Below are 26,516 nucleotides of genomic sequence, written 5' to 3'. Positions count from 1 at the left end.
TCATATGCTTTCCTGTATACCATTATTTTTGTCTTGACAATCCTTAGAGAAGCGCAGTGTGGAATGGACATGGGTAAGGAGGTGGTGTAAGACATTCATCGAGTCTGCTCTGAAAACGGTTATAACTTACTGACCTGTTTTGTATCTCATAAGTCTCATGGCATTTCTTCATTGCTAATCCTCCTTTGATCATTGTATTTGTTGAAGAGTTGCTAAATAACACATACTACAGAAATTATTTTTTTTTTCTTCTCGTCATATTGGGGGACACTAACTTCAAATTCGATGGTCAGCTTCATTAAATCCAGCACCTTTAGTATTTTAACACAGATCACTAAGCTACACCAATTACCAGGAGTTTCTCAAAGTTCAGTTGTGGCAAAGACCAACATATTACTTTAAACCATGCTAACTAATTGCCATAGTAACTGTACTGATTAAATCTCGACCATGACTGTCTACAACTTAGTGGGTGACACCTATTTACAGATTCGCATCTTACATAAATAACAAATGGTAAAGTACTAAATTAATTCATTTTAACATCAACATTTAGACAGAAAAAATCAAAGACACAATAGGCCTTGAAGTAAATTTGTTTAACAGAAAACTGTAGAATCAGAAAGGGACAAAATAATAGGTACTGTTTTGTGAATTTTAAAATTTTCCCGGCGAATTGACTGTTCAAAACAAATTTCGGGCTTGCAGCTGGTCACTGTTCAATACTTCACACGATATTTTAACTGGACACCTGCCAGTCATCTTCAGGTGAGCCGTCGCAGACTGGCGAAAACGTCCTCCGTTCCGCAATATATAGCGTACTGTAACTATTTTGCGCATGCGTCGAAAACTTGACAGATAAACCACACTGCCCGCCGGCAGCACTCTCGCTGGTGGAATAGCAGAACTCAGTCGCCCTCTGCGTTGCTGTTTGCCACGGCCGTCGACGCAATCTGTCATCTTCAATTAGATCAAATCGTGGAGATGATGGCATTCCATGCACTATCCAGCTGGTAGCCACTGTCACGGTTTAACTAATTTTCTTCCAGTCATATTTCTATGGATTCTTTAATAATGGAGTCCCAGAAAGACATTGCTGTGGACAAAATCATTGTTTTCTCATACGCTATTGAATGTCCAGTAGAAATACAATGTTCAGCAATAGCGGACTTTTCTTTCAAGGTGCATGTGGTTTGACCTATGTAAGCCATACCACATTGGCATGGTATCTTGTAAATTTTGGCCTTTCGTAGTAACAAATTGTTCTTAACTGATCCCACAAGGTCCGCAATCTTCGATGATGGGCGGAAAACCACTTTTACCTGAAATTATCAGAGGATTCTTGCTATTTGAAACTAAGTGTTGCCAACGAAAGGAAGAAAAGCTAATGATTGTTTTGGAATGTTCTCTTCTTTATTCACTTCCTGCTTCTTAGTTTTAACTGTTAGCGCCCTGTTAATCTGCCAGATGGAATACCCATTTTCACTGAATACCCTCTTTAGATGGGCGAGTTCTTGAGGTAAGCTATCTAGATCTGAGACAGTATGAGATCTATGAACAAGTGTTTTAAGCAAACTCATGGTTTGCGATGGTTGATGGCAACGCGGTGCTTTCAGGTACAAATCAGTATGAGTGGGTTTCCGGTAAACTGAATGCCCTAGAGAACCATCAGTGGGCTGAGGCGTGAAGGGAAGTGTGCTAGGGTAGTACATGCAGTTGGGCAAAACCACTGTGCCAGGATGGCACAGTGGTTAGCACAACTTCCTAGTGAGCAGGAGATAAGGGTTTGAACCCTGGCCTTGGTACAAATTTCCATTTGGCACTTCAGTCTGCATATAGTTACAATTTTGTTAGTGGTGGACATGACATAATATCCTGTGAAATATCCCTAAATGCCTTATCTGAAAACTACCCAGAACAGATCATTCAGAACCCCAATCATGATGGAAACAGATTTAATGGCAACAAAAAAATCTAATATATTCCCATTATGAGTGGGGTTTTCAGATAAGTATTTAGGAATATTTCACAGGATTTAATGGCAACAACCTCCTCCCATGAACCTTGCTACTGGTGGTGAGGCCTGCATGCCTCTGTTATACAGTTAGCCATACTGTAGGTGCAAAGAAAAAGAAACTAAAGATACTGACGTACCAAATAAATATAAGTGGACCAGCGTAACGTACAAAAAAGACAGAAAGAAGCATTATAATAAGACAGAAAGTGAATTTTTTATTATAGGTGACTCATTATTGAAAAACATAATCGTACCAAACTCCGAAATTGACGTTCGGCCTGGAATCAGGACGCATCAATTGCATACACACCTAAACAACGTCTTAAACTCAAGAGAGAACGCAGGAAATAAGCATAGCAGAAATCCAAAAGGTGTTTTTATCCATGTGGGAACAAATTCGCTTCGAACCAACAGTGAGGAAGAAATTGTAAACCACACAAGGAACCTCATCCGAACGGCCAGAAGACTGTACCCCGAATTCCAGAATAATAATAAGTGGCATTGTGTACAGGAGATCGGTGAGTGACAGCTATGTGCAGCGAATAAACGGCGATATTAAAGAACAGTGCAATAAGCTAGGAGTCGTTTTTATTGATCCCAACAAATTTCTAAGTGCAAAGTGTCTTGCCAAAGATGGTCTACATCTGAACAGGTTGGGCTCAAAAATATTCAGTAAGATGTTCTTAGATACTTGCCAGATCATAAAAAATAAGGGAAACTTATAAGTAGTGATGGGGGTGAAAAAACGTGTGTAGCATTAAGAAAGAAAAAACCAAACCATTATCTGGCAAGAAATATGCTAAAGCCTGTAAGAAATAGTCAAAGTAGGTATGTTATCCACTGAAATATAAATGGCTTAAACACTGATGCTTCTAATAATAAAAGCTCCAAAATAGATGAATTGGAAATCATTCTGTCAGAATATGCAAATATTAAAGTTGTTTGTTTAAATGAACACTGGTTGACTGAGGGGACAATTAAAATTCTGAACAAAATAGGGAACTTCAGATTAGCAAGTAGCTTTTGTAGAAGAAACAAGTTACGTGGAGGCTCATGTATACTTCTACACAATGACATAAATTATGAGACCAGAAACTGTTTTAATTATTTAAATGAAGAATGTGTGTTCGAGAGCTGTTGTGTAGAAATAGTGGACTCGCTAGCAAATGTTATAATAATCTCAATATACAGAATTCCAGGGACATCAACAACAGAACTATTCTTATCTAAGCTTCAAATTATGCTAGAAGACCTTTGTAGAGAAACAAAGAAAAAAGTTGTAATAGCTGCTGATTTTAATATTGATATCACATGTAATAGTAGCCAAGCTTCAAGGTTCACTGACTTAGTTAAGAAATATGGTTTCAAATTGAATTTCTTTGAATCTACCAGGGACAATGGGCAATCAGCAACATGCATTGACAATGTTCTAACTAATTATGTATATGAAGATGTGTATAAATTTTGTGTAGATCTAGGTATTTCAGATCATTATGTATTGTTTATTGAGCTGCCACAGACAGACACAAACATTTCACATACAAGAACCCATATGAGCAGGAACTTTAGCAAAGAAAACTTGCTAACATTTAGTGAGAAGCTAAGAGATAAAACATGGCCTTTTGATTATGGTAACTCAAGTGATAAAAACTTTGAGAAATTCCTAAATAGTTTTCTTGCAGACTTTAATGAAACATTTCCACCTAGACTCTGCAGCAATAAGATAACAAATACAGTAAAGTGGATTACCCAGGGCATAAAAATTTCCAGTGTAAGGAAAAGGCAACTGCACAGAGAACTAAAATATAATAAAGATATAAATTTCATTAAATATGTTAGACTCTATAAAACCATATTTAAAAGAGTTGTCAAGGCAGCAAAACAACTGGCAAACAACAGGTTAATTTTAAATCATAAAAATAAGACAAAGGCTGTGTGGTCAGTCATTAAATCTGAGTTAGGTGTTAAAGCCTGTAACCAAGAAATTCCAAAAATTGACATTGAAGGAAAAACTGTTGTAAATCCAACTCAAATACCAGAGTACTTTAATGAATTCTTTATAAATGTAGCAAAATCTGATGTAGATGTAGCAGATTATCACAACAAAGTAAATCCCTTTGGCCTAGGCAAAAACTCTGAAAACTTTACAAAATTCTCAAAAGTTTCTTTTGAGGATGTAGAAAATGCTATTTTAACATTAAGAAACAAAAAATCTGCAGGTTGGGATAGAATACCCACCAAAGTTATTAAAGTGGTACACAATAGAATTGCAAACCCACTAGCTCAGATAATAAATCAATGTTTTGAAGAGGGCTGTTTCCCAGAGGTACTGAAATATGCTGAAGTCAAACCACTCTTCAAGAAGGGATCAAGAGAGATCATGGGAAATTATCGTCCTATCTCAATTCTCCCAGTCCTATCTAAAATATTTGAAAAACTTGCTGTTGCTCAAATCCAAAACTTCATTGCAAAATATTCTGTTATTCTAAACAATCAATTTGGTTTTCAGCAAGGGAAAAACACCGTAGATGCAGTTAACAGTTTCATTGAGAAAATAAGTACGTCATTAGACAAGAGAAATAAGGTGGCAGGAATTTTCTGCGACCTCACAAAGGCATTCGATTCCGTAAACCACGCATTGCTTGTTTACAAACTTGAAAAGTATGGCATTGGCGGCAGTGCCCTACAATGGCTTAAATCCTACTTATCCAACAGAAAGCAAAGAGTTAGCATTTCTTCAAATGGCGCATATTATTTTTCTGACTGGAAAAAAATTACTCAGGGTGTTCCACAAGGCTCCATATTGGGCCCAGTCCTATTTCTCTTTTATGTTAATGACTTACCATTAAATATCAGCTCCCCATCAGTTCTGTTCGCAGATGATACTTCTGTCTTAGTTGAAGATCAGGATTCAGAAAAAATTCTCAAATCTGTGATCAGTACCCTCAGTACCTTAGAAACTTGGTTTCAGCTAAATGGGCTGAATCTAAACATATCTAAGACTCACGTGATGCAGTTCAAAACCAAACAGTCAAAATGTGAGCAAATTAAGATTGTACACAACAACCAAGTTATAGAAGAAGTTGACTCAGTCAAATTCTTAGGTCTAAAAGTAGATGAAAATTTGAGGTGGCAGGCACACATTGAATACCTTGCAAACAAATTGAGCAGCTTTGCATTTGCAATGCAAATATTATCAACTGCAACGGACATTGACACGCGGAAAGTAGCATATACAAGCTACTTTGAATCCATTATTAGGTATGGTATTGTTTTTTGGGGTAACTCGACAAACATAGTGCGGATACTAAAAATACAGAAAAAAATCATACGAAATATGTGCACTGCCAATCACAAAGAACCATGTCGACCATTATTTAGGAAACTCAAAATATTAACTCTGCCATCCTTATACATATATGAGATTATTATATTTTTGTACTCCAGACGCGACTTATTTGAGGGAAACCATTTTGTCCATTCACATGATACCAGAAACAAAGAAAATTTTATGCTCCCCACCCACCGCCTCAGACTGTTTGCCCAGGGACCTCAATACATGGGAATGAAAATTTTTAATAAATTAAAAGGGAACAAGTTGATGCAGATGAATTTAGGTTCACTTAAAAGAAAGCTATATGAGGTACTGACAATGAAGTGTTATTACTCAGTGGATGAATTCATGCAGGACAATCTGGAAATTTGAGCTGGGTACAATGTGTTACATGTTCCAAGAAATATCCTTATAGTGTTGTTATTTATTATAGTGCTATCATTAATTAATGTAAAAATCATTGTAATTGTTTTATAAATTTTTGACATGTCTCCTGTACGCAAACCAAATGGATTGCAAATGTACGTCATGAGATGAATAAAACACAATTCACAATTCATTAGAAAGGAGCGGTATCTATTGAGAGGCCAGACAAATGTGTGCTTCCTGAAGAGAGGCAGCATCCTTTTCAGTAGTGGCAGGGGCAACAGTCTGGCTGATTGACTGGTTTGGCCTTGTAACATTAACCAAAGCAGCCTTGCTGTGCTGGTACTATGAATGGCTGAAAGCAGGGGAAAACTACAGCTGTAATTTTTCCTGAGGGCATGCAGCTTCATTGTATGGTTAAATGATAATGGCGGCCTCTTGGGTAAAATATTCCAGAGGTAAAATATTCCCCCATTTATATCTCCAGGTGGGGACTACACAGAAGGGTATTGTTACCAGGAGAAAGAAAACTGGCTTTCTATGAATCAGAGCATGGAACGTCAGATCCCTTAATCGGGCAGGTAGGTTAGAAAGTTTAAAAAGGCAAATGGATAGTTTAAAGCTAGATATAGTGGGAATTAGTGAAGCTCGGTGGCAGGAGGAACAAGACTTCTGGTCAGATAAATACAGGGTTATAAAAACAAAGTCAAATAGGGGTAATGCAGGAGTAGGTTTAATAACGAATAAAAAAAAATTAATGCATTAATTTAGCAAAGATAGACAAGAAGCCCACACCTGCCACAGTGGTAAAGTTTATATGCCAACTAGCTCCACAGATGATGAAGAGATTGAAGAAATGTATAATTAGATAAAAGAAATTATTCATATATTGAAGGGAGACGAAAATATCATAGTCATTTTGCACAGAGCATAACTTAATCATAGCTAACAATTGGTTTAAGAATCATGAAAGTAGGTTGTAAACATGGAAGAGGCCTGGAGACACTGGAAGGTTTCGGATAACTTATATAATCGTAAGACAGAGGTTTAGGAATCAGGTTTTAAATTGTATAACATTTCCATGGGCAGATGTGGACTCTGACCACAATCTATTCGTTATGAACTTTAGATTGAAACTGAAGAAACTGCATGAAGGAAGGAATTTAAAGAGATGAGATGTGGAAAATTGAAAGAACTAGAGGTTGTAGAGAGTTTCAGAGACAGAATTAGGGAACGACTGACAACAATGGGGGAAGAAATACAGTAGGAAAAGAATGGGTAGCTTTGAGAGATGAAAGAGTAAAGGCAGCAGAGGATCAAGTAAAAAGACGAAGGCTAGTAGAAATCCTTGGGTGACAGAAGAGATATCGAATTTAATTGATGAAAGGAGAAAATATAAAAATGAAGCAGGCAAAAAGGAATACAAACAACTAAAAAATGAGATCTACAGGAAGTGTGCAAAATGGTTAAGCAGGGATGGCTACAGGACAAATGTAAAGAATTAAAGGGATACATCACAAGGTGTAAGATAGATATTGCCTACAGGAAAATTAAAGAGAACTTTGGAGAAAAGAGAACCACTTGTATGAATATCAAGAGCTCAGATGGGAACTGAGTTCTAAGCAAAGAAGGGAAAGCAGAAAGGTGGAAGGCATATATAGAGGGTCTATATAAGGGCAGTGTAGTTGAGGGCAATATTATGGAAATGGAAGAGGACGTATATTTATTTATTTTATTTATTTATTTATTTATTTATTTATTTAACCTGGCAAGATTAGGGCCATCAGGCCCTCTCTTACATCTAACCAGGCATTCTACTTATTTTACAGTCATATGTTTCAGTAGGCATGTTAAACTACATCTAATACAAAAAGTGAGATAAACAATTAGAAAGGTACACCTCGAAAAATGCATTATTGAAGAGAAAGATTCAAGATAGGAGTGCTGGCAGCAGGGAGTATGAGGGAGACTCATGGTGAAGGGAGGAGAAGAATAGAGAGACATGATGAAACATAATTAAGGAAAATATAAAGGAAAAGGAGACTGCGTGGCTAATAGAGATAGATGAAGAGGAAGGCATCTCAGCAGCAAGATACGAGACGCTAGCTTTGCTATTTGACAGATGAGAGGATTGGCCTTGCACATTAATTTTGTGGAGAATTTTATGCGGATGATAGTAGGAAATGCTTCAACTTCTTCTTAAAAGCCACAGGAGATTGAATTTTCCTCAAGGTAAGGGGCAGTTTGTTCCAGAGGCGGACAGCGGCAACTGAGAAGGAGTTTGCAAAAGTTTTTGTTTTGTGAGTGGGCACAGTTAGGATACCAGATAAGAGTGACCTCGTGTTTCGATTATGATGGCATGACAGGTTTTTAATCTCTGAAGCTAGGTACTGGGGTGCTTGCGCGATGAGGAGTCGGTGAAGTAGACATAGAGTGTGGTAGTCACGCAGTTTGTCTGGCCGCAGCCACCCTAGCTCGGAGTATGAAGCACTAACATGATCATATCGGCGAATGTTGCAGGTGTAACGCACACAGGCATTCATGGTTAGCTCTAGCCGTCTTTTGTTTTCACTACTCATGCCTTGTTGAATCACATCACAATAGTGGAGGTTCGGTAGAACGAGTGCTTGCACGAGCTGGCGTTTCAAGTCCTGTGGGAATATGTTCCGAAACTTTTTGAGAGCATAGAGACAAGCAGACGTCTTTCGGCACACTGCGACTGTATTCTCCGCCCAGTTGAGATGCTCGTCCAAAGTTACACCCAAGTTCTTCACTGTTTTCTGATATGGTATTGGAGTACCTTCGAGCAGAATAGGAGGTAGCCGTTGGCGGAAATCTGAACTTATTAATTTCTGATGGGCTATTAAGATTACTTGCGTCTTTTTTGCATTTAATTTAAGCCCCAGATTTTTCGCCCATGTCACTACTGAAGACAGATCATCATTCATCAGAGCGATTGCAGTGTTTACGTCTTCAGGTCTGACGCTTAGATAGAGCTGGAGGTCGTCGGCATAGAAATGATGTTTACAGGAGGACAAAACCGACGAAATATCGTTGACATATAAAGAAAACAAAAGTGGTCCTAAGGCTGATCCTTGTGGCACTCCCGAAGAAACATGTTTCCAGGAAGATTTTTCATTTGCGCAGACAACACATTGCTGTCTGTCTTTTAAGTAGCTTTCAAACCATCTCATTGCACTATCAGAGAAATTAAGCTGTTGCATTTTTCTGAGTAATATGTCAAAGTTAACAGTGTCAAAAGCTTTGCTGAAGTCCAGTAGCGTCAATATTGTTGCCTTTCGATTGTCGATGGCATATTTCAGGTCATCAGTTACTTTAATTAGAGCAGTGTTTGTGCTGTGATGTTTACGGAAACCGGATTGAAATTTGTCATATAGACTGAATTCATGCAAGTGTTCAGTGATTTGGTCATGAACAATATATTCCAGTGCTTTGGAAACAGCAGGCAGTATGCTAATTGGTCGGTAATCACTAGGCAGTTGCGGGTTTTCGACCTTAGGGATGGGTCGAATTATGCTTCTTTTCCATGCAGTGGGGTATATGACGATGAAATGGGGGATATGATACTGCATGAAGAGTTTGACAGAGCACTGAAAGACCTAAATCGAAACTAGGCTCTGGGAGTGGACAACATTCCATTAAAACTACTGGTAGTCTTGGGAGAGCCGGCCCTGACAAAACTATACCATCTGGTGAGCCAGATGTATGAGGCTGGCGAAATACCATCAGACTTCAAGAAGAATATAGTATCTCAATCCCAAAGAAAGCAAGTGTTGACAGATGTGAAAATTACTGAACTATCAGTTTAATAAGTCACGGCTACAAAATACTAACACAAATTCTTTACAGACAAATGGAAAAACTGGTAGAAGTCGACCTCAGGGAAGATCAGTTTGGATTCCATAGAAATGTTGGAACACATGAGGCAATACTGACCTTACAACTTATCTTAGAAGATAGAGTAAGGAAAGACAAACCTACATTTCTAGCATTTGTAGACTTAGAGAAAGCTTTTGACAATGTTGACTGGAACAATTTTTTTCAAATTCTGAAGGTGGCAGGGGTCAAATGCAGGGAGCAAAAGAAACTAGAAACCAGATGGCAGTTATAAGAGTCGAGGGGCATGAAACGGAAGCGGTGGTTGAGAAGGGAGTGAGACAGGGCTGTAGCCTGTCCCAGGTGTTATTCAATCTTTATATTGAGCAAGCAATAAAGGAAACAAAGGAAAAATTTGGAGTAGGAATTAAAATCGATGGAGAAGAAATAAAAACTTGGAGGTTTGCCGACAACACTGCAATTCTGTCAGAGACAGCAAAGGACTTGGAAGAGCAGTTAACAGAATGGACAGTAACTTGAAAGGATAATATAAGATAAACATCAACAAAAGCAAAATGAGGATAATGGAATGTAGTCAAATTAAATCAGGTGATGCTGAGGGAATTAGATCAGGAAATGAGGCACTTAAAGTAGTAGATGAGTTTTGCTATTTGGGGAGCAAAGTAACTGATGATGGTCGAAGTAGAGAGAATATGATATGTAGACTGGTAATGGCAAGGAAAGCATTTCTGAAGAAGAGAAATTTGTTAACATTGAGTATGGATTTAAGTGTCACGAAGTCTTTCCTGGAAGTATTTGTATGGAGTGTAGCCATGTATGGAAGTGAAACATGGACGATAAATAGTTTAGAGAAGAAGAGAATAGAAGCTTTAGAAATGTTGTGCTGCAGAAGATTGCTGAAGATTAATTGGGTAGATCATGTAACTAATGAGAAGGTACTGAATAGAATTGGGGAGAAGAGGAATTTGTGGCACAGCTTGACTAGAAGAAGGGATCAGTTGGTAGGACATGTTCTGAGGCATCAAGGGATCATCAATTTAGCATTGGAGGGAAGTGCAGAGGGTAAAAATCATAGAGCGAGACAAAGGCAAGAATACAATAAACGGATTCAGGAGGATGTAGGTTGCCGTAGTTACCGTATTTACTCGAATCCAGGCCGCAATGTTTTCCGGTTTTTGTAATCCATAAAACTGTGTGCGGCTTAGAATCGAGTGCAAAGTAAGCGCAAGTTCTGCAAAAGGTTGGTAGGTGCCGCCACAACTAACTTCTGCCGTCGAATAGATGTAGCGCTACACAGGCATGCTTTGCAGGCACAAAGATAAATACTTGCTCCAAAACCTCTGCTTCCGTAAATAAATTTAAAAAAAATGGGGAAGATGAGCTTTTTTTCTCCGCCCCGAGTTTCGACCACTGCATTTGCTACATTTTCCAACGAAGTAAATACAAATTCCGTTTTGTTTATCTTCGAATGTAGCAGCATTTCAATGAACTACGAAAATCCGACTGGCAAGACTGGGATGTTTGTCAATATGGCCAACTCTACGTTCTGAATTTTTTCCTACCTGTGACAAGAAATGTATGCTAATAAGAACTTAAATGAATTGCGAATCACATGCAGTAGTCTCTTCACCATAAGAACAATGCGAATATAAACATTTTGCCATGTATTCTTTCGTGTTTGCTGCTATCTCATTTAAATCCTGTCTGCCTAATAAACTACGAAACTAGAGTGAGACGACGGCAAATGCGGAAGGATATACACATCATGTCGTGTTTATATTCGTATTATTCTTATGCCTAATAGTGATACAGTCAGAAATGAAGCACGGCAATTGACTAGTTTTTTAAATCCAAGATGACTCTAATTTCTCTGCAGAATGTAATGTACCAAGGAGGCGTCTGCAAAGATTTTCAAACGGAGAAAAATTTTCGCTAAACTCTCGTTCAGAACATCTTCTATCATCCGCAGTCCATTATTTCGTTCTTTAGTAGTAGTAGTAGTAGTAGTAGTAGTAGTAGTAGTAGTAGTAGCAGTAGTAGTAAGCGGCAGTAGCGTGCACAAAAGCAAGCCATGCCGTGAGCGGCGACAGGCCATAAACAACCATTATGAGAATGCGACAAACAATGCATAACACAGTACAGTAATCCATTTTCAGCTTAGAGTGACGTAAACACCTATAACAAAGAAAACGGCACTTATCAGGTCAAAGAAAAATAAGCAATCAAATCAAACCAGACGAAGCACGTGAAAAAGGAAAGGTACCCGTATAAATACGGACGGAGCGCCTGACACATAGCAATGGCTACCTGGTAAAGCTTAACTGCTAAACTTACGACTCGAATCAAACTACTGTCGCTGTATCGTCATTCATTCTACCTATACTGTGTCTCATATTACAATGGACCAACTTTGTTTCGTTTTGGAGGTGCGGCCTAAAACTTCCCCCCCGCCCCCCCCCCCCCCCCCCCCCCCCCTGAATTTAGTCTCAAATTTCAGGTGCGGCGTAGATTCGGGAAAATTTTTGTTCCTTTATTTCGAGTCTCATTTTTCAGGTGCGGCTTAGATTCAAGTGCGGCTTAGATTCGGGTAAATACGGTACTTGAAAGTAAAGAAACTTTCACTGGCTAGAGTAACATGGACAGCTGCAGCAGACCAGTCTCTGGACTGAAGACCACAACAACAACAACAACAGTGGCAACAAATATGCATGGCCTCTTTGAGCATGTCCACATCAAAACTGGTATTGGTGACTACAAGGTAGTTGTGGCAACAATGTTTCGCAAAGAACAGAGGGCAACTAAAACAAGTAGAATGATTTATGAGTTCAGTAAACTAGATAAAGATCCAGTAGTGTCACATCTCAATGAGGAACTTGAAACTTTTAGGAGAGGAGCATGTGGAGGAACTAGGGCCCAAGTTTAAAAGAATAGTTAACAATGCACTAGCTAGGTGTATATCCAGTAGAACACTTAATGATGTCAGAGACCCTCTATGGTATATTGTCACTGTAAAGGAAGTTCTGGCAATGGCCTTGCCACAGTGGATACACCGGTTTCCGTGAGATCACCGAAGTTAAGCACTGTCGGGCGTGGTCACCACTTGGATGGGTGACCATCCAGGCTGCCATGCATTGTTGCCATTTTTCGGGGTGCACTAAGCCTCGTGATGCCAATTGTGGGGCTACTCGACTGAATAGTAGCAGCTTCGGTCAAGAATACCATCGTAACGACCAGGAGAGCAGTGTGGTGACTCCATGCCCTTGCTATCTGCATCTTCCTCGGAGGATGACACGGTGGTTGGATGGTCCTGATGGGCCACTTGTGACCTGTAGATGGAGTGGTAAAGGAACTTCTAAAGGAACAGGGGTTACTCCATAATCGTAAGTGTAAGACAAAGCACAGGTCTTTGGATAGAGATATACTGAAGGATATGCATTTGATTGTTAAGAGAGCAATGTGTGAAGCCTTCAATGAGTACCATAGCAGAAATTGTAAAAAGATCCTTCACATATCCCAAAGAAATTCTGGCAGCATGAAGTTGGTGTCCAGTTGTGGATGAGACAGGAACTGAAGTTGAGGGTAGCAAAGCAAAAGCAGAAATGCTTAACTCTGTTTTCAAATGTTCCTTTACAAAGGAAACCCAGGAGTACAGCTACACTTTAATTTTCGTACCATTAAAAAGATGAGTGGAGTAGATAATAGTGTCAATGGCACCGAGAAGCAGCTGATACCATTAAAATTAAATAAAGCTGCAGGACTCAATGGAATCCTATAACCGATTAGTGGCAGAGTTAGACCCTCTGTCAAATATAATCTATCCAAGATGTCCCAAGCAAAACTGTACCCAGTGGTTGGAATAAAGCATATCTATGAGAAGGGTAGCAGAAGTTATACATAAAACTACCACCTAATATCTTTGATATCCCTTTCTTGTAGAATCTTAGAACATGTTTTGAGTCCAAACATAATGAGATAGTTTGAAAAGAATGGCCCACTTCATGCCAACCAGCACGGATTCCGAAAACATAGGTAATGTGAGACCCAACTAACATTTTTATCACATGGATCAAGGCAGTCAGGTAAACACAGTATTTCTCTCCTTTCAAAAAGCATTTGACTTAGTATCACATCTACATTTAGTTATTTTTTTGGTAAGAGTGGCAGAGCAAGTTATCTTGGTTGGAGAGAGTCAGCGGAGCATATAGAAGTAACATCAGCTGTGTCACACACAAGTATGTTGGGACACATTGTTGTTCATGTTGTATATTAATGACTTTCTGCACAACATTAATAGTAAACCCACACTTTTTGGGGATGATGCAATTATGTATAATGAAGTACTGTCTGAAAGAAGAAACATAATATTCAGTCAGATCTTGATAAGATTTCAAAGTATTGCAAAGATTGTCAACTTGTTTTAAATGTTCAGAAATATAAAATTGTGCATATCAAAAAAATGAAAAACATAATATTCAATGACAGTAATATCAATGAGTTACAGTTTGAATTGGTCACCTCATACAAATAGCTGGGTGCAACTCTGTAGAGATATTTCAGAATGATCATGTAGACTCAGTCATACATAAAGCAGGTGGTAGATTTCAGTTTATTCGTAGAATACTAGGGAAGTGCAATCAGTTTACAAAACAGACTCTGTACGAATCACAGGTGCACCTCATCCTAGAATATTGTTCAAGTGTGTGGTTCCCATACCAAATAGGACTAACACGACATATTGTGGAAAGGAAACTTGATACCATATAATAGAGATGCAGATAGGCACAACAAAAAGACTGTCACAAATATAGCTTTTGGCCAGTAAGTCCTTTGTCAAAATTAGATGACAAGCACACACATACAGACTCACGCAAACTCAACTGACATACACATGAGTGCAGTCTAAGGGAACTGAGGCCACACTGTGAGAAGCAGCTCCAGTGCATGATGAAAGTGATGAATGGGTGGGGGTAAGGAGGAGGCTGGGGCGGGGAGGTGGAGGGATAATAGGGTAGGGGTGGCAGACATTGACGTGCACTTGGGGAGTGTAGACGGGGGAAGGCGTGGGGGGGGGGGGGGGGGGGGGGAGCAGAAAAGGAGAGAAGTAAAAAGTCTGGGTGTGATGGAGGTATGAGGGTTGTGTAGTGCTGGAATGGGAACAGAGAAGGGACTGGATGGGGGACGACAATGACTAATGAAAGTTCAGGCTAGGAGGGTTACGGGAATGTAGGGTATATTGCTGAGAAATTTCCCACCTGTGCAATTCAGAAAAGCTGGTGTTGATGGGAAGGATCCATATGTCACAGGGTGTGAAGCAGTCATTGAAATGAAGGATGTAATGTTTTTCAGCGTGCTCAGCAACACGCTGGTCCATTTGTTTCTTGGCTACAGGTTGTCGGTATCTATTTGTGAGGTCAGTCTTGGGTGTACTGATTTACGAGGGGGATACTCCCCTGTACACGGATGGTGGGTCTTTGTGGGGTGGTGGGAGGCTGGAAAGATAAGGCATGTTGGCCTTGTATTTGTACAAGGTTAGGAGGATAATTATGGTTTGTGAAGGATTCAGTAAGACCCTTAGTATATTTTGAGAGGAACCGCTTGTCACTGCAGATGCAACAAACACGGGTGGTTAGACTATATGGAAGGGTCTTCTTAGTATGGAATGGGTGGCAGCTGACAAAGTGTAGGTATTGCTGGTGGTTAGCAGATTTTATATGGACGGAGGTACTGAAATAGCTGTCTTTGAGGTGGAGGTCAACATATAGGACCCTAAATAGACCCGAAACACAGTCATGAACCTTTTCTCCAGAAGCCTTAGCCCCACAGAAAAATCAGTTCTTTCCAAAGGCCTCACCTTTTTGCCAACTCTCAAAGTCAATCATGCAGGACATGTTAAAGACCTTCTCTTCTTCTTCCTGTCCACCATCTAAAAACAGATCCTGACCTTATGATCCTGTCTGCAGATAATGGCACCACCACTGTTGTTTTGCCAGTCTCCCACTACCCCACAAAGTCTCACTGTCTGGTCACAGAGGACATTCCCCTTGTAACTCAGTACCACCCATGACGAGCAACTGAATTACATTCTCTGTCAAGGTTTTGACTACCTCTTGTTATGCCCTGAAACGAGAAGTGCCCTGCCCGCTATTCTTCCCACCTCTTCCACAGTGGTGTTCCAATGTCCAGCAAACCTAGACAATACACTTGTCCATCCCTACACACCACCTGCTGCCAACCCCTTACCTCATGGCTCTTACCTCTCTAATAGACCTAGATGCAAGACCTGTGTTATACATTCTCCCAACACCACCTACTCCTGTCTAGTCACAAATATCACCTATCCCATCAAAGGCAGGGCTATCTGTGAAAGCAGACATGTGATCTACAAGCTAAACTGCAACCACTCTGCTGCATTCTATGTGGGCATAAGAACCAAGCTGTCTGTCCATATGAATGGCCACCGAAAAACTGTGGCCAAGAAACAAGTGGACCAGTGTGTTTCTGAGAATGCTGCCAAACATGACATCCTTCAATTCAATGACTGCTTCACAGCCTGTGCCATATGGATCCTTCCCATCAACACCAGATTTTATGAATTGAATTGCACAGGTGGGAATTTTCTCTATAATATGTCCTACGTTCCTGTAACCCTCCTGGCCTCAACCTTTGTTACTCACTGTCTTCTCCCATCGAGCCGCTTCTCTGTTCCCATTCCAGCACTACACAGCCCTCATTTCTCCATCACACCCAGTCTCTTTACTTCTCTTCTTTTCCGCTATCCCCTCCCCCCCCCCCTCAGCCCCCCTCCCCACCTCACCGCTGCCCTCTGTCTAAGCTCCCAACTGCACGTAGCTGCCCTACCCTCTTTCCACTTCGGCCCTGTGCGCTCCCCAAGAGCACACCACTGTCTGTCATCACTGCCCTACTATCCCTCCACCTCCCCGCCCCAGACTCCTTCTGACCCCTACCTAGTCGCCATTCCCATCATGCATTGGTGCTGCTGCTCACAGTGTGGCCTCAGTTGCCTGAGACTGCACTCATATGTGTGCGAGTTGCATTTGCGTGAGTGTGTATGTGTGTGTTTGTCATCTAATTTTGAGGAAGGCCTTACTGGTCGAAAGCTATATTTGTGACAATCTTGTTGTTGTGCCTATCTACGACTCTATGATGAGTATCAAATTTCCGTTTCACAATATTGTTACATTCCATCCTGGATTTTCCATTGTTTGATTAACGGGACTAGTTGAATATATATGGGGAAGGACAGGTTGTTTAACCCATGGGAGAGTGTCACAGAGATGCTGAAGAATTTTAACTGGCAGACTTAAACAATACTAACAAAGCCTACTTACAAAGTTTCAAGAATAAAATGATGACTCTCGAAATAAAGCAGAACCTAACATGTATCACTTGCATAGGATTCATGAGGAGAAGATTAGATTAATTATAGCACCCATGAAGGTATTTAAATTGTCATTCTCCATATGTGAATTGGGCGGGAATAAGCTCTAATAACTGTTACAATGGGATGTACCTGCTGCCACGCTCTACAGTATGGTTTGCAGAATATAGATGTAAATGTAAATGCGCAACTCTTATGTATCCTCACATTACAAAATCCGTTTCAATACGTCTTCCTTCTCTTGACCCTATGATTATTCAATCAGTTTCTGTTCTATAGCAATCCTCTACAGTATAAAAAATAAATGTGGTTATCGATTAGACATCTTGAAAAATATCTTTTTAAATCATCGCACTGCAGAAGCTCCTTCTAACATATTTAGTTTATTAATTTTGTGGCTATCGGATTCGAGTATGGGGGTTTTACAGAGAGAACGTGGTTTCTTACTAAATAAACTGACCATGCAATGCAATACAAACACTTGTCTCTTACAATTTTTAAATATTAAAGTTCCTCATTTAAAAAATAGAAAATAATTTGGATATAATAATAGTGCAAATCAAATCAGTTCATTTGATTATCTATTTGACATGTAACCAATGACTTAACAGCCTTAGGCTTGTCCAATCTTATGTTAACATTTAAGCTCAGTTTACATTCATGCTAGAGTAACCATTGCTGCATTGTATTTTCAGATTAATGCTATAGGTTATCACAGTTTCATGGAATCACTTTTTATGTGTTAGAAAAGCGATATGTTTCACTGACTTAAGTTACTGATCAACGACCATAAATTTCATAAATCATTCCTTTCACCTTCCCATGAACATATCAATCCTCTAATATACCTTTATTCTACAAACTGAAGTAATACTTCCTGCATTTAATCATACTTTCTAGCAAATTCTTCAGATCATTTATGCATGATGCAGCTGCACATGACTGCTTCATTCATAACTAGAACAATGACTCTCTGCTCATATGTGCATGACCAGTAGCACTTCGACATTGTTGATGTTAATAGTAAGCAATACCCCTGTCAAAGAAAGTTGTGCTTAGGTTTGAAAATTCTAGAAACCAGTGACGAGTAAAGTACATGGTATGCTATGTCAGAACACCAAAAACAACAGTACTCCTTATGTCTACCCAGTAGAATATTTTTAAAAATGCAAGAAAAAGTTTTTTGAAAATCCAAAAAGAAACTTGCAATCTCAAACAAAATTTTGACCCAGAAACAAGATCCCCAGATAAACAAATAACTCCATAATAATGAAAAACCCAACAGTGGCTCAGTCCCCAGAGTCGTACCACAGTTCAATAAAAATGTTAGTTACTCTTCTCATACTCTCGTTTTGCATTTTCATTTGTATGTGTAAGTAGACATACAACAACAAAATTTAGTGAACTGATGTATTCAGTCAGTATCCATGGAAATAGCGCCTAAAGATACTTGAAATAGTTAAATTAAATCTCTGTATCATATTGTTCATCCTAATCATTAACTTATCCTATGAGTAAGATCTTGTTTTGCTACTAGGAAGATATCTTCATATAAATCTACGTAAGTTACATGCACAAGGTGGATGAAAAGACAATGTCATTATGAAATCAGCATGTCTTACACAACTCAGAAACAATTTAATCTTCCCATTATCCAGCTCAACATCAATAAAATGCTTCCTAATACTTCATTATGTATCGCTTAACCTGTTTAAACACATTTCCTAGAACTTAGCAATTGTAGTACTTCTAATGTCTCCCACACATGACCATTGGCAAAGTTATGCAAAAATAAGAACACTCTCATGACAATTATACCTATACCCATAGCTTAGTACACTGAAACAATTAAACAAAACTGAAATATTCATAAAACTGGAAACAAACTAGTTACCAACAGTTGGACTGATGTGGTGAAACATCTTAAGACTATTCATGAAAATGTTTACTCAGCTTGTGTTAGTAGGATAAACTAGAAAACAAAGCACAAGAATATTTACTATCTACTTTAGTTCTTCTAATTAAAGAGAAGAAAGTTTTGCCATATACTCACCAAGTCTACAGGCACACAAGCAAAAGTGAAAATACACCCATGCTCATAAATTAAGGATAATGCTGATACATGGTGAAACACCGCTCTGGTGGACAGTTTGCAGGTTTAAATAACCTCGGGGTATGACCATGTGGTGCATTTGACCTGCGGTCGTTGCACGGTGACCCTGGCAGCAGTCCACATATGCAGAGGTATTTTGGTGCATGTCAGAGTACAGCGTAGCGAGTAAGTGTGCTGACGTTTTCAGACGTGCTAATGGTGACTGTGTGCTGAAAATTGCTCAAAGAACACATATTGACGATGAGAGGTAGAATACTAGGGCGACTGGAGGCTGGTCAAACACAGCAGGTCGTAGCACGGGCCCTCCATGTGCCACAGTGTGAGCTCAAGATTATGGCAATGATTCCAGCAGACAGGAAACATGTGAAAGTGCTACAGTGCAGGACGTCCACAGTGTACAACACCACAAGAAGACTGATATCTCACCATCAGTGCACACAGATGGCCACGGAGTACTGCAGGTAGCCACTGGAACAGTTGTCTCCAGACAAACAGTCTACAGATGACTGAACAGACATGGTTTATTCACCCGGAGACCTGTAAGGTGCGTTCCACCGACACATGATCACAGGAAAGCTCGTAAAGCCTGGTGTCAAGAATACAGTACATGGTCATTGGAACAGTGGTCCCAGGTTACGTTCACGGATGAGTCCAGGTATAGTCTGAACAGTGATTCTCACTGGGTTTTCATCTGGCGTGAACAGGAACTAGATACCAACCACTTAATGTCTAAAAGGGAACTGTATGGAGGTCGTGGTTTGATGGTGTGGGGTGGGATTATGACTGGTGCACGTACATCCCTGCATGTCTTTGACAGAGGAGCTGTAACAGGTCAGGTGTATCAGGACGTCATTTTCCACCAGTATGTCCTCCTTTTCAGGGGTGCAGTGGGTTCCACCTTCCTCCTTGTGGATGATAACTCACAGCCTCACCGAGCTGCCATTGTGGAGGAGTACCTTGAAACAGAAGATATCAGGCGAATGGAGTGGCCTGCCTGTTCTCCAGACCTAAACTCATCAAGCACGTCTGGGATGCTCTTGGTCGACGTATCGCTGCACGTCTTCAAACCCCTAGGACACTTCAGGAGCTTCGACAGGCACTGGTGCAAGAATGGGAGGCTACACCCCAGCAGCTGCTCAACCACCTGATCCAGAGTGTGCATGGTTTGCATGGTGATCATATCCCATATTTATGTTGGGGTACACATGCAGGAAACAGTGGCATTTTGTAGCACATGTGTTTTGGGACAGTCTTCTCAACTTATCACCAATACCGTGGACTTACAAATCTGTGTCATGTGTGTTCCCTATGTGCCTATGCTATTAGCGCCAGTTTTGTGTAGTGCCATGTTGTGTGGCACCACATTCTGCAATTATCTTAATTTATGAGCATGAGTGTATTTGTACCTGAAAGGTAAACAACATGACACAAATATCTATTGTGTAAGCAAAGCAAAACAGTCATAAATGTGTTGTTTGTAGTTGACTACGGAGTAGTAACAAACACACGCATAAGTGGCATCTTTGCTTTGCCACACAACGGCCTAAACAATGTGCTCGTTTGCTGACAGATGGTTGTAGTAGCAGAGTTTGGCATTTTCCACTGCTGAAAATCCCTGGGTGACTGTGCATCCAAATGCGCTGGGGTACCAACTCTCACATCACAGCAGGAGATTTTGGTGGCTGGCTGCGTGGGTAAAGTTTGGTGCCCTGTGGCTGTTACGGTGGGCAACAGAAAGTGAAACTGGGCAATTGATCAGCTCTCTTGTGCATCTGACTCTGTGGGGCAGGAACCTTAGCTCAAAGCATCGTGACCATCAGCTTGCAGCATACGTAAATAGTAGCACAGTGCAGCATCTATGGATACAACAAAGAATCAAAACATGCGCAACATACAACCCTCCTGGCTTCTCAGTCTCTAGTAATATAAATGCCACAATACCAAGTAAAGAAAAGAAAATCCACTGTTTGCAAAAAACAATACTCTACATCACTATTAGCTCTACGTGTGCTGTATACCAACACAAATAGAAAGGCATGCTAGACAAATCTTGGTTCATAAACATTTGACAGTTCTACTTTGAGGACAGTACTTAGTCATCTTGTTCCCTTACATCATGTGCATTTGCACTGATGTTGAATGATGCCCCACAAGGGAATTGTCAGAATGAGACCGCAATTGATAGGTGTGACATATATATGTATCTAAATCAGATGTCAATTGGTACATGTAATGCACATGTACAGACAAACAGATGATTACAGTGTCAGAAAAATTTGAAAGTTTGTTGAAGAGAAAGTGCTTCACAAATTGAGCAAGTCAATAATGTGTTGGTCCAACTCTGGCCCCTATACGAACAGTTATTTGGCTTGGCATTGATTCATAGAGTTGTTGTACGTCCTCTTGAGGGATGTCACGCCAAATGGTGTCTAGTTTGTGGGATTGTCAAAATCCTGATCTGATAGGAGAGCCCTTACCATAATACTCTTCATGCTCTCAATTGCGGAGAGATCTGGTGACCTTGCTGCTCAAGGTAGGGTTTGGTAAGCATGAACACAAGCAGTGGAAACACTTTCCATATGCAGGTTGGCACTGTATTGGTGAAATGTAAGCCCAGGATGGCTTGCTAAAACGGGGCATACAATATCTTTGAGGTACCAGTGCATGGTAAGGGTGCAATGGGTGACAGCCAAAGGGTCCTGCTATGAAATGAAATGGCACCCCAGACCATCACTTGTTGATGTAGACAAGTACGGCAGGCAACAGTCAGGGTGGTACCCCAATGCTTTCCGGATTGTCTCTAGACATGTCTTCACTGGTATTAAGGGCTCAGTTTGAAGCAGTACTCATGACTGAGGACAATTCCCCTCCACCTAGTGAGATTTCAGGCTGAAGATATATCTGGAGAAAAACCCCAGACAGCTGTGGGATATCAACCTGACTGTTCCAGCCATACAGCCTGACAACCAGGTTTGATGATCTGGGGTGCCATTTTTTATTTTTTTTTTTATTTTTTTAATTTTTTTTTTCCATAACAGGACCACTTTGCTTGTCATTGGTGGAACACTTACAGTACAGCAGTACATCAACAATATTTTATACCCCATTCAGTAGTCCTTAATGGATATTCAAATCAGAAGTAAACTTTTTTCATCAATAAACTGTTCAGATTTGAGATTTGTGAAATTTTAATTTCTGTTTATGAAAGTAGACTATCAAAAATGTGTGTACTTAAGTTCCTTTAAAGTCAGTTTGTGCATTGCATATGCTTGAAGCCACAATGGACAGTGGTGGATCAGGTTTTCTTGCATGAATTCAGTATATATTTTTGTCACAGTCTCAGTTTTTGAAGTGTAGCTGTGGAGTGTCAAGTTGTTTTGTAATTAGTATATGGCACAAATGTCCTGATATTGGACACTGAAATCATGGGCACTGTTTACAATTGAAATGTGCCAATCTTGCCATGAGCACACTCCAGTATTTAACTGAAAATGTGCAGTTCACTGCCTCTGTGGTGTAGCTCAACTTGATGAAGTGTAAATAATTTATACTGTAAATGGTGGCTAAGATTCAGTGTGCAATCAGGACATTTGTGCAGCATACTAATTACAAACTGATGTACTCAACATTCCACAGTTGCACGTTAACTATTTATTGAGAGACAGAGACTGTGACAAATATGTATACACAGCTGATACCACAAACCTGATCCAGTGCTGCTTCCTGTGGCTTCAGCCATGCGCGCTGTATACCAAGGTGACAAAGGTCACAGGATACCTCCTAGTATTGTCAGGTATGCTTTTGCCCAGTGTAGTGCAGCAACTCAGTGTGGCATGGGCACAACAAGTTGTTGGGAGTCTCCTGCAGAAATATTGAACCAGGTTGCTTCTATAGCTGTCCATAATTGCGAAAATTGGGCCAGTGCAGGATTTTGCACATGACCTCTTGTTTATCTTCTGTAAATGTTCAATGTGATTAATGCTGTGTGGTCTGGGTGGCCATGTCATTCACTTGAACTGTCCAGAATATTTTTCAAATTAGTCACAAATAACTGAGGCCGGGTGGTGCTGGTGCATAAAAATTCCATAGTTGTTTGGTAACAAGTCGAAGAATGGCTGCAAACTCTCCATTTCCAAGGCTTTGTGGGGTCTGCGCCTCGCTCCAACCCTACTATCAGCCCTTACCAACTGAAATTGGGGGTCATCTGACCAGGCCACAGGTTTTTGAGTCATGTAGGGTCCAACCAATATGGTCACAAACCTAAGCGAGGCACAGCAGGTGATGTCATGCTATTAGCAAAGGAACTCATGTTGAACGTTTGCCATACTATACTAACAGTTACATTCATCACATGTCTCCCATTGATTTCTGCAGTCATTTCATGCAGTGTTGCTTATCTGTTAGCACCAACAACTCTACACTAACACCACTGCTCTTGGTTGTTAAGTGAGGGCTGTCAGTCTCTACATTGCCCGTGGTGAGTGATAATGCCTGAAATGTGATATTCTCAGCACACTCTTGACACTGTGGCTCTTGGAGTACTGAATTGCCGTAAGATTTCCAAAATGGAATGTGCCATGTGTCCAGCTCCAACTACCATTCCACTTCAAAGTCTGTTAATTCTGTCATGGGTTGTAATCCCATCATTAATCTCTTCACATGTATCACCTGAGTACAAATGACAGCTCTGCTAATGCACTGCCCTTTTAAACCTTGTGTATGCGATAATACCTCCATCTGTATATGACCATTTTGCTATCACATGACCTTTTTCATCTCAGTGTATAAACTGACAGTAAAGGAATTTAAGTACATATATTGTTGATTGTCTACATGACAATTACTGTAACCATTTCCACATACACAAACTTTCAAGAATCAATGGGAGCCCCACTCTCCACTTCAACCATTATATTCTAAAGTTAACTTCTACTTTATATTTAGGTCTGCTTATATGTATAATATTTTACTATACCAAGAGACTGTCTTTCTTATTAAGTTGTCACACTTCTAACATACCTGCAACTTCAGGTCTTCTATTGGTTTAGCCAATCATCTATACTGTTCCATTGTAGATATCACACCAGTCTACAAGAAGGGTAGTAGAAGTGATCGACAAGACTCCCGTCCAATATCCTTGACATCAGTTTGTTGTAGAATCTTGGAACATATTCTGTGCTCAAACATAATGATGGATCTTGAACAGAATGACCTTCTCAGTGCCAACCACCATTGTGTGCAAAGACATCGATTATGTGAAATCCAACTTGCACTTTTCTCACAAGACATACTGAAAGCTTTGGTTCAAGGCAAGCAGGTAGATGCAGTGTTTTTTGATAGGCGAAATGCATTTGACTCAGTACCACACATATGCTTATTGTCAAAAATATAATTATGTGAGGGGCTTACTGTATTGAGGACTTTTAAGTAGGGAGGACACAGCATGTTATCTTGGATGGAAAATCATCATCAGATGTAGAAGTAACTTCGGGTTTGCCCCAGGGAAGTGTGTTGTGACCCTTGCTGTTCATGTTGTGTATTAATTACCTTGCAAACAATTGTAAAATCAGGCTTTTTGCAGTTGATGAAGTTATCTATAATGAAGTACTATCTGAGAGGTGTTTGCCCAGTTGGCAGTGCGGTCTAACGCACGGCTTTCTGAGTGGAAAGGAGTGCCTCGTCCCTGGCATGAATCCTCCCGGCAGATTTGTGACGAGGTCCAGTGACCCGGCCAGTCTGTGGATGGTTTTTAGGCGGTTTTCAATCTGCCTCAGCGAGTGCGGGCTGGTTCCCCTTATTCCGCCTCAGTTACATTATGTCAGCGATTGCTGCACAAACAAGTTCTCCATGTACATGTATACCACCATTACTCTACCATGCAAACATAGGGGTTACACTCGTGTGGTATGAGATGTTCCCTGGGTGTCCACCGGGGGCCGCACCGCACAATAACCCTGGGTTTGGTGTCGGGCGGCAGAGGAAGGAAGTGGACTGCGATAGTCATCATGGGGTTGTGGACCACTGTGGCTGCGGTGGGGACGGAGCCTCTCTGTTGTTTCTAGGTCCCTGGTTAATATACAATACAATACAATACTATCTGAGAGAAGCTGCATAAATATTCAGTCAGATCTCAATAAAATTTCAACATTGTCACGAGATTGGCAACATGCTCTAAATGTTTAGAAATGCCAAACTTTGCACTATACAAAATGAAAAACAATAGTATCCTAAGACTATAATATCAATGAGTCACTGTTGGAATTGGCCAGCTCATACAAGTATCTGACTATAACACTCTGTGGGGGTATGAAATGGAATGATCTCATAGGTTCAGTCGTGAGTAAAGCAGGTCATAGACTTTGGTTTATTGGTAGAATACTGGTGAAGAGCAATCAACCTATAAAAGGATCGCTTACAAATTACTCATGTGACCCATCTTAGAATATTGCTCAAGTGTGTGGGACCCGTACCATATAGGACTAACAGGGGATATTGAACATATACAGAGAAGGGCAGTGCGGATGGTCACAGGTTTGTTTAATCCATTGGAGAGTATCACTCAAGGGACTGAAATGGCATACTTTTGAAGACAGATGTAAACTATCACGAAAAGTCTATTAAGAAAGTTTCAAGGACCGGCTTTAAATGATTACTCTAGGGATATAATACAACCCCCTACGTATCATTCACACAGGAGTCATGAGGACAAGATTTTAATAATTACTTCACACTGTAATCTCCCCCCTCCTTCCTAATCCTACCTATTGTCCACATTAACGTTTTATGAAGATTTGAGAGGAGCAAAGATTACAGTAAACATGCTAGTTTACTTAGCTTGTCATGTAGAGTTGGCTCCAGTTCTTCCTGTCTAGGGGTCTGATTATGTCCCCATAGTTGCATTGAGCTAAAGAAATTTGAAGATTGTTGTTGCAGAATTTTTGTTTTTATGTAAATATATTTTCTCACATTTTAGTATGTCATACTGTCTTTTGATTTTTCACATTAACAAAGCCAAAATTACATTGTTCGCACAAAATACAAAATACGTCTGATCACATCAGAGGCCTGCTTACGACACAGTCTGTGGAAATAGTCATATTCCAAAGTGTTTACCATTTTTCGTGGCAAAAGAATTTCTTCTAGTTTCTGTTACATTATTACTTTCGATTATTATTTCATAAATGAATCCAGAAATAAACATAGTAAGAAATACTGTGTGACGTAATTAATAACAGAAATTTTAAGTGTGCCATCAGCTCGTAATTTCAAATGTTTCAAAAAAAGTAATTTGAACTGTACATTCATAACTAGAACTTGTTGTTAATAACATCAATACTAAAAAACTTTATAAAGTAATTAATTTTCATAAATTTTAGCTTGAAATATAACACTCTGTGTTTAAAATTACTTGAAAATTTTCAAAAAAACA

The 26,516-nt window shown here is 40.0% G+C and overlaps 1 protein-coding gene across 1 annotated transcript in view; it reads left to right on the top strand.

Moving 5' to 3' along the window:
• The window catches only part of LOC126334788 (DNA polymerase nu-like), a 451,725-nt gene that overhangs the window by 155,252 nt on the left and 269,957 nt on the right, over positions 1–26,516 (top strand). The gene's annotated exons all lie outside the window — the stretch shown is intronic.

The sequence above is a fragment of the Schistocerca gregaria genome, chromosome 2 (genome assembly GCF_023897955.1).
Source record: "Schistocerca gregaria isolate iqSchGreg1 chromosome 2, iqSchGreg1.2, whole genome shotgun sequence".
NCBI lineage: Eukaryota > Metazoa > Arthropoda > Insecta > Orthoptera > Acrididae > Schistocerca > Schistocerca gregaria.
Note: the sequence above shows the minus strand (reverse complement) of the source record. Positions and strands in the feature narration are given on the sequence as shown.